Source organism: Bufo bufo, chromosome 8 (assembly GCF_905171765.1).
Source record: "Bufo bufo chromosome 8, aBufBuf1.1, whole genome shotgun sequence".
In the NCBI taxonomy this organism is placed as follows: Eukaryota; Metazoa; Chordata; class Amphibia; order Anura; family Bufonidae; genus Bufo; species Bufo bufo.
Genome location: NC_053396.1, coordinates 43,579,830 through 43,589,392, shown reverse-complemented (window position 1 = coordinate 43,589,392; position 9,563 = coordinate 43,579,830).

The following is a 9,563-nucleotide window of genomic DNA, read 5'->3' as shown; positions in this document are numbered from 1 at the left end:
CTTTTTAGTGCCCAAAAGTTCGGGTCCCCATTGACTTCAATGGGGTTCGGGTTCGGGACGAAGTTCGGATCGGGTTCGGATCCCGAACCCGAACATTTCCGGGAAGTTCGGCCGAACTTCTCTAACCCGAACATCCAGGTGTTCGCTCAACTCTAGTCAGGAGTAATTCTTGACAATTCTTCTTTACAGAACTGTTTCAGTTCAGCAATATTCTTGGGATGTCTGGTGTGAATCGCTTTCTTGAAGTCATACCACAGCATCTGGGCCACTCCAGAAGGCGCACTTTCTTCTGTTTAAGCCATTCTGTTGTTGATTTACTTCTATGCTTTGGGTCGTTGTCCTGTTGCAACACTAATCTTCTGTTGAGCTTCAGCTGGTGGACAGATGGCCTTAAGTTCTCCTGCAAAATGTCTTGATAAAATTGTGAATTCATTTTTCCTTTGATGATAGCAATCTGTCCAGGCCCTGACACAGCAAAGCAGCCCCATACCAGGATGCCCCCTTCCCACCATACTTCACAGTTAGGATGAGGTTTTGATGTTGGTGTGCTGTGCCTCTTTTTCTCCACACATAGTGTTGTGTGTTTCTTCCAAACAACTCAACTTTAATTTCATCTGTCCACAGAATATTTTGCCAGTACTGCTGTGGAACATCCAGGTGCTCTTGTGCAAACTGTAAACGTGCAGCAATGTTTTTTTTTTGGACAGCAGTGCCTTCCTCTGTGGTATCCTCCCATGAAATCCATTCTTGTTTAGTGTTTTACGTATCGTAGATTCGCTAACAGTGATGTTAGCATATGCCAGAGACTTTTGTAAGTCTTTAGCTGACACTCTAGGATTCTTCTTCACCTAATTGAGCAGTCTGCGCTGTGCTCTTGCAGTCATCTTTACAGGACGGCCACTCCTAGGGAGAGTAGCAGCAGTGCTGAACTTTCTACATTTATAGACAATTTGTCTTACCGTGGACTGATAAACAGCAAGGCTTTTGGAGATACTTTATAACCCTTTCCAGCCTTATGCAAGTCAACAATTCTTAAACGTAGGTCTTCTGAGAGCTCTTTTGTGCGAGGCATCATTCACATCAGGCAATGCTTCTTGAGAAAAGCAAACCCTGAACTGGTGTGTGTTTTTTATAGGGCAGGGCAGCTGTAACCAACACCTCCAATCTCATCTCATTGATTGGACTCCAGTTGGCTGACACCTCACTCCAATTAGCTCTTGGAGATGTCATTAGTCTAGGGGTTCACATACTTTTTCCACCTGCGCTGTGAATGTTTACATGGTGTGTTCAATAAAAACATGTAACATTTAATTCTTTGTGTGTTATTAGTTTAAGCAGACTGTGATTGTCTATTGTTGTGACCTAGATGAAGATCAGATCACATTTTATGACCAATTTGTGCAGAGATCCATATCATTCCAAAGGGTTCACATACTTTTTCTTGCAACTGTATATGAGACTGGATTCTCATACTGTAATCAAATTATTGTTTCATTCATTTTGTTTAAACCATGCGCGGTTAGAGTATCTAGTTGGTAAATCCAGAAGACCTCACGTTTTTGTAAATTGTCAAAGCGGTTGAAAGGATTGTCAGGTATATATTCTATCCAAGTGACCTTTATGGGATGCTTTTCTTTGTCTGGTGTAGAGGCGCAGTGTCTTGAGAGGCTATGCTTCTGATATTGCCGTTGTATGTTATATCTATGTTGATTTATGCGACAGTGTAGCACTTGTGTTGTACGCCCTACATATTTTAGGCCACACCCACATTGAATTAAATATATGACATACATGGAATGGCAGGTCGTATGTTGTTTTATGGGAAACACCTTTCCATTGTGATTGGATGTAAAAATTGTCTGATTATGAGTAATGATTTTACAGCAAAGACAACATTTTGATTTGCATCTGTAGCTCCCCAATTTGGATGTCATAGTTGTTTGAGCGCTACTCTGCTTTATGTCGTGCTGGCTGGGTTTACTGGGGTCCAGAATGCTTTTGATTGTTGGTGCCCACCTGTATGTGAATTTTAGGGTAGGGGGATAGGTATTTTGAAAGATGTGGGCCCTGAAGGAGTATATGCCAGTGTTTGGTTAGCACTTCTTTGACCCCTTCTACCCCGGGCCAGTTTTCACCTTCATGCCGAGGCCATTTTTTCAAATCTGACATGTGTCACTTTATATGGTAATAACTTTAAAACGATTTTAGGCTACTTTCACACCTGTGTTCGGGTGTCCGCTCATGAGCTCCGTTTGAAGAGGCTCACAAGCGGCCCCGAACGCAGCCGTCCAGCCCTAATGCATTCTCAGTGGACGCGGATCCGCTGAGAATGCATCAGTCTGCCAGCGTTCAGCCTCCGCTCAGCGAGCGGACACCTGAACGCTGCTTGCAGCGTTCGGGTGTCCGCCTGGCCGTGCGGAGGCAAGCGGATCCGTCCAGACTTACAATGTAAGTCAATGGGGACGGATCCGTTTAAAGATGACACTATATGGCTCAATCTTCAAACGGATCCGCCCCCATTGACTTTCAATGTAAAGTCTGGATGGATCCGTTCAGGCTACTTTCACACTTAGAATTTTTTCTAAGTTATAATGTTCTGAACGGATGCAAACGTCTGCATTATAGGAGCGGATCAGTCTGATGAAACATCAGACGGACCCGCTCCGAACGCTAGTGTGAAAGTAGCCTAACTTATACAGGCCATTCTGAGATTGTTTTCTCGTCACATATCGTACTTCATGACAGTGGTAAAAATGAGTAAAAAAATACCAAATTTACCAACATTTTTAAAAAATTAGCAAATTTCCCAATTTACATTTCTCTACTTGTATAATACCTCCAAAAATAGTAATTACTTTGCATTCCCAATATGTCTACTTCATGTTTGGATAATTTTGAAAATTACATTTTAATATTTTCGAGGAGGTTAGAAGGCTCAGAAGTTTAGAAGCAAATCTTAAAATTTTTAACAATATCTCCAAATTTTTCAGGACCAGTACAGTTATGAAGTTACTTTCTGGGGCTTACATATTAGAAACTACCCATAAATCACCCTATTTTAGAAACTACACCCCTCAAGGTATTCAAAACTGATTTTACAAACTTTGTTAACCCTTTAGGTGCCCCACGAGAATTAAAGGAAAATGGGAATGAAATTTCAAAATTTCACTTTTTTTTTATCAGATTTTACATTTTAATCTATTTTTCTTCAACACATTAAGGGTTAACATCCAAACAAAACTCAAAATCTATTACCCTGAATCTGGAGTTTACAGAAATACCCCATGTGTGCTCAAAAACTGAAGTATGGGCGCAGAGCAGTCTTCAGAGTGGAAGGAGCATCATATGGCTTTTGGAGAGCGGATTTAGATGGAATGGTAATTGGGAGCTATTTCGCATATGAAGACACCCTGAGGTATCCCTAGAGTGGAAATCCCCAAAAAGTGACCCCATTCTGGAAACTACACCTCTCAAGGAATATTTCAAGATGTGTAGTGAGAACTTTTTCCTAAAAGGTAAATCATGGAATTGGCTGTGAAAATGAAAAATGACAATCTTTTCCCGAAAAATTGACTTTAGGCCCATATTTTTCACTTTCAAAAGGGGAAACTGGAGAAAATGTACCCCCTAAATTATTGCCCATTTTCTCCTGATTACAACTATATTCCATATGTGCTTGTATACTGCTATATGGGCGTACCACAGGGGTCAGAAGGAAAGGAGCACCAAATGGCATCTGGAAGGCAGATTTCACGGGAATAATTCAGAGGTGCCATCTTGCAATTGAACACATCCTGAGGTAACCCTAGAGTGGAAACCCCCAAAAAGTGACCCTATTATGGAAACTACACCCCTCAAGGAATATTTCAAGGTGTGGAGTGAGCACTTTGACCCATCGGGTGTTTCACAGAATTAGGAAACGCTTGATTGTAAAAATTTAAAATTATTTTTTTTTTCCCAAAAAGTTGCTTTACACCCACATTTTTCACTTTCACAAGGCGTAACAGGACAAAATGCACCCCACATTTTGTTCCCTGTTTCCCCCAGAATATGCCAACACCCCATATGTGCTCAAAAAATGATGTATGGGCGCACAGCAGGCTTCAGAGTGGAAGGCGCACCATATGGCGTTAGGAGAGCGGATTTAGCTGGAATGGTAATTCGGAGCTATGCCGCATGTGAAGACACCCTGAGGTGGCCCTACAGTGGAAACCCCCAAAAAGTGACTACATTTTTGAAAAAGCACCCCTGTTTTAAGTGGTAGAAAGGGTACTTTTTGGAAAACAGTTGTCTCACTAAAGACAGAAATACTTGAGAAAGCATTTCAAATCAAACATTTGTAAAAATTAAAAATTACTAGCAGACCCCCAATTTTTCACTTTCACAAGGGGTTAAAGTATAAAATGCATCCCCATTTTTTCCCCTTTTTGCAATCACCCCATATGTGCTTTTAGCCTGCTTTGGCGCACAGCAGGTCTCTAGAGGCAAGGTGCAAAAACTGTTTTTTGCAGGCCTAAATAAAACGACATAGATTTTAGCTGCCATGTCACATTAAATGAATTTCCTGAGGTACTCAGAAATGAAAAACCCCAAGAAGTGACCCAATTTTTGAAAAAGCACCCCTGTACGAACATTTTAAGTAGTAGAAAGGGTACTTTTCGGCAAACATGTCTCAAAGAAAAGAATATGTAGTGGTTGTTGGAAAGTGGATATGCAAGCGAGGTGGACTAAATCAGGGATATAAAGTTGAAATATTACAGGGAGCATAAAAAATGAAATAAAAAATCCATGGATGAGTGGTAAATTTGTAAACAATCCTTTATGCCGAAGCGAGGTTTATCTGGGCAGGTGTCGCACTTTTTTTATTCCCCTTTTGTAACAAACCTGACATCGTTTTTGGGTCTTTCCCCTCTTTGCTGTTTGTGGGACTTCACCAGGGAAATGTTGTCATGGTACAACACAGGAACCATGACCTCCTGAAGTACTCGGGCCCTCCCCTTCTTGACTTTGGAAAATTAGGACCTTGATGACCACCTCTTGGAATTGAAGAAAAGTTCCTGTGTGGCCTGCATATCGATGTAAAATGTACGCATTGTACAGTGCCATTTGTATATATACACTCACCTAAAGAACTATTAGGAACACCTGTTCTATTTCTCATTAATGCAATTATCTAGTCAACCAATCACATGGCAGTTGCTTCAATGCATTTAGGGGTGTGGTCCTGGTCAAGACAATCTCCTGAACTCCAAACTGAATGTCAGAATGGGAAAGAAAGGTGATTTAAGCAATTTTAAGCGTGGCATGGTTGTTGGTGCCAGACGGGCCGGTCTGAGTATTTCACAAACTGCTCAGTTACTGGGATTTTCACGCACAACCATTTCTAGGGTTTACAAAGAATGGTGTGAAAATGGAAAACCATCCAGTGTGCGGCAGTCCTGTGGGCAAAAATGCCTTGTGGATGCTAGAGGTCAGAGGAGACTGTGCCGACTGATTCAAGCTGATAGAAGAGCAACGTTGACTGAAATAGCCACTCGTTACAACCGAGGTATGCAGCAAAGCATTTGTGAAGCCACAACACGCACAACCTTGAGGCGGATGGGCTACAACAGCAGAAGACCCCACCGGGTACCACTCATCTCCACTACAAATAGGAAAAAGAGGCTACAATTTGCACGAGCTCATTAAAATTGGACTGTTGAAGACTGGAAAAATGTTGCCTGGTCTGATGAGTCTCGATTTCTGTTGAGACAATCAAATAGGTAGAGTCCGAATTTGGCGTAAACAGAATGAGAACATGCATCTATCATGCCTTGTTACCACTGTGCAGGCTGGTGGTGATGGTGTTATGGTGTGGGGGATGTTTTCTGGGCACACTTTAGGCCCCTTAGTGCCAATTGGGCATTGTTTAAATGCCACGGGCTACCTGAGCATTGTTTCTGACGATGTCCATCCCTTCATGACCACCATGTACCCATCCTCTGATGGCTACTTCCAGCAGGATAATGCACCATGTCACAAAGCTCGAATCATTTCAAATTGGTTTCTTGAACATGACAATGAGTTCACTGTACTAAAATGGCCCCCACAGTCACCAGATCTCAACCCAATAGAGCATATTTGGGATGTGGTGGAATGGGAGCTTCGTGCCCTGGATGTGCATCCCTCAAATCTCCATCAACTGCAAGATGCTATCCTATCAATATGGGCCAACATTTCTAAAGAATGCTATCAGCACCTTGTTGAATAAAAGGCCACGTAGAATTAAGGCTACTTTCACACTACCGTTCAGAGCGGATCTGTCTGGGGTCTGCCAAGACGGATCCACTCATATAATGCAGACTTGGGATCCGTTCAGAACGGATCTGTCTGCATTATATTGTAGAAAAAATTCTAAGTCTGAAAGTAGCTTCAGACGGATCCGTCCAGACTTTACATTGAAAGTCAATGGGGGACGGATCCGTTTGAAAATTGAGCCATACTGTGTCAATTTCAAACGGATCCGTCCCCATTGACTTACATTGTAAGTCTGGACGGATCCGCTTGCCTCCGCACGGTCAGGCGGACACCCGAACGCTGCAAGCAGTGTTCAGGTGTCCGCTTGCTGAGCGGAGGCTGAACGCTGCCAGACTGATGCATTCTGAGCGGATCCGCGTCCACTCAGAATGCATTAGGGCAGTATGGATGCGTTCGGGGCCGCTTGTGAGCCCCTTCAAACGGAGCTCACAAGCGGACACCCGAACGCTAGTGTGAAAGTAGCCTAAGGCAGTTCTAAAGGCAAAAGGGGGTCCAACACTGTATTAGTATGGTATTCCTAATAATTCTTTAGGTGAGTGTATATCTAGCTGGCACTTAAAAAAACACAAGTGCTGATCAGCACTTGCCAGTCACAGCTCACACACAAGAAAAGTAGTGCAGAGCTGGAAAAGCCCCCAAAAAATAAAGAATAGACTAAAGTCCGCCGGGAGGGGGGGAGATGGACAGGGACAGGGGACAGGGAATATGGGGATCTGAAACTGCTGCAGATGAGCCAAAGGTCACTACAGCTGTTCCAGATGTTGTTTTTCTTTTTCTGAAAGTAGTGAAAAGCACTGATTTATGTGGTAGTACCATAAGTCCCAGCTGACAACCAGCAGCACAGTGGGGAACAAGTCCTCTCTGCAAGCAGTCACCAAGCTAGAATGACTGCCTGCAGAGAGGAACTGACTGTTCTTTCAGCTGCATAGCACTGCCATTGGCTGGAGCGTTGTTCCAGCCAATCGCAGCGCTGGGAGGGGACATCAGTGTCTGATGTCCCCTCCCTGACCTCGGAGGTGACATGGGCTGATATGTGTTTCAATTTCAAAATGCCTTTTTATCGTTAAATTTCTCCAGAATTTTTGAATGTCAATGAATAATTCAAATGGAATGACTTTATTGTATGGGCAAAAGGAGAGCCCTTTTTGTAGTAGGTTGTTTTCATGTGTATTGAGTTGGTATGTTGATAGATTAAACATTTTTACCATTTTATTTTTATTAGAATCATCCTTTGCTGTTGTTCTTTTCATATTTCTTACTTTAGTTTTCCTCTTTTCTGTTCCTCCTCTCTTCCCTCTTGTTCTAATTTTCGTTTTATTGGTGTTTGAAAAATGTAGCTATCTGTTGGTAGTTTTTTGGGATGGCCCCCCACTGCTGCCACCCTGCTGACTCCCGCCCATTCTAGAGACATGCTGGCTCCGCCGCAGGCTCACAGGCAAGCTGCCACCCTCTTCTCACAATGATGATGAAGCCCCTTCTTCACCCGGCTCCCAAGTGCAATCAGCTACATCATCATCATCGAGTAGTGTCTGCACATCACTGATGTCCTCCTCAACCGTCTCTGGGTCAGGAGCTTGACCGCTCGCAACACCAGCTCCCATGCCACTCTCCTCATCACTACTTGCCCGCCTAGTGGAGGAAGCGTGGATGTCTCCTCCAGATCTTGGCTGGGCAGTAGCTGCTGACGGCCCTCTAGTAGCTCTTCCTCGCTGAAAAGTGGAGCCGAGCCTACGGCATATAATACTTCTCGCGGTGAGGGAACTGAAAATGACAGAGGAAGGTTCAGTATACACAAAGGTTTGGCAGCACTACTGATCCCATAATAGGGAAAGCCATTAGAGGTACCTTTAAGGTGAAGGTTGTGCACGCAGATGGGGATCTTGGCTGATGGTCCCAACGCCAGTATAGTAAATCCAGTAGTGATTTATTCACAAAACAGCATGGTGATGCGATGTTTCGACCTTCATCTGTCTTTCTCAAGCAAGAGGAAGGTTCAGGACAGGTGGGGGCACAGGGTCTGCTCCCAGGCCATGCCAACTAAGCGTCGTGTGAGGAACCCAACGATTCTTGGCTGGGGGTGTCTGATGTCACTTGGGATGAAGTGGATGACCGAGTCAACCATTCAAGAACAGCTGGGTTGCTGGTCAAGACACGACTGCTAGATCACAATGGGAGCTCAGGCCTGCGACACCTGCTGCCACGCCCCCTTACTCTGCTGCGACCTCTGCCTGCGCCAGAAACATTTAGGCCTCTGCCACTCCCCTATGCAGGGCCTGGCACTTCTATGTCTGACATACTGTTATATAAAAAACCCAAATGTTAGATCAAATATTTTTTATTTCGTCACTAATACTTGGCAAACAGGGCTTTAGAATATATGAATGCACCGCAGAACGGCAATTAGGCCCTAATTTTTTTCTAGTTTTACACAACAGGCTTTTCAAAAGATAAGTGCAACACTGGAAGGCAAATAGATTTTGATTTCGCCTCAAATACACGGCAAACATGTTTGTAGAATATATCACTGCACTGCTGAACTGCAATTAGGCCCTAATTTTTTTCTACTTTTACACAACACAACAGGCTTTTCATCAGATAAATGCAACGCTGGACGGCGAATATATTTTTATTTCCCCACTAATACACGGCAAACAAGGCTGTAGAATATATCACTACACCGCTGAACGGCAATTAGGCCCAATTTTTTCTATACTTTTACACTACACAAAAGGCTTTTCAACAGATAAGTGCAACGCTGGAAGGCAAATATATTTTTATTTTGCCACTAATACAAGGCAAAAAGGGCTTAACATATAACTGCACCCAAATAACAAGAACGGTTTGCTGGAATGACAAAGCTGTATAAGGCTACGTCTACACGACGACATTTGTCACACAACATTTTGTTGCACTAATGTAGCGCAACAATTTTTATAATGGCAGTCTATGGTGTCGCACTGCAACATGCTGCGACTGCGACACAACAGTCGCAGAAAATCCATTTGAGATGGATTTTTCTGCAACTTGCGTCGCAGTCGCAGCATGTTGCAGTGCGACACCATAGACTGCCATTATAAAAATTGTCGCGCAACATTAGTGCAAAAAAATGTTGCGCTACAAATGTTGCAGTGTAGTTGTGCCCTATCTGTCGTGTAGACGTAGCCTTATGGCAATTTGGGTCCCCAATCATTGCACCAAGGTGTAATAGGATTGTTCCGATTACCCAGTCTGTAACCTCCCCTACTGAACCCTGTTCTACACAAATG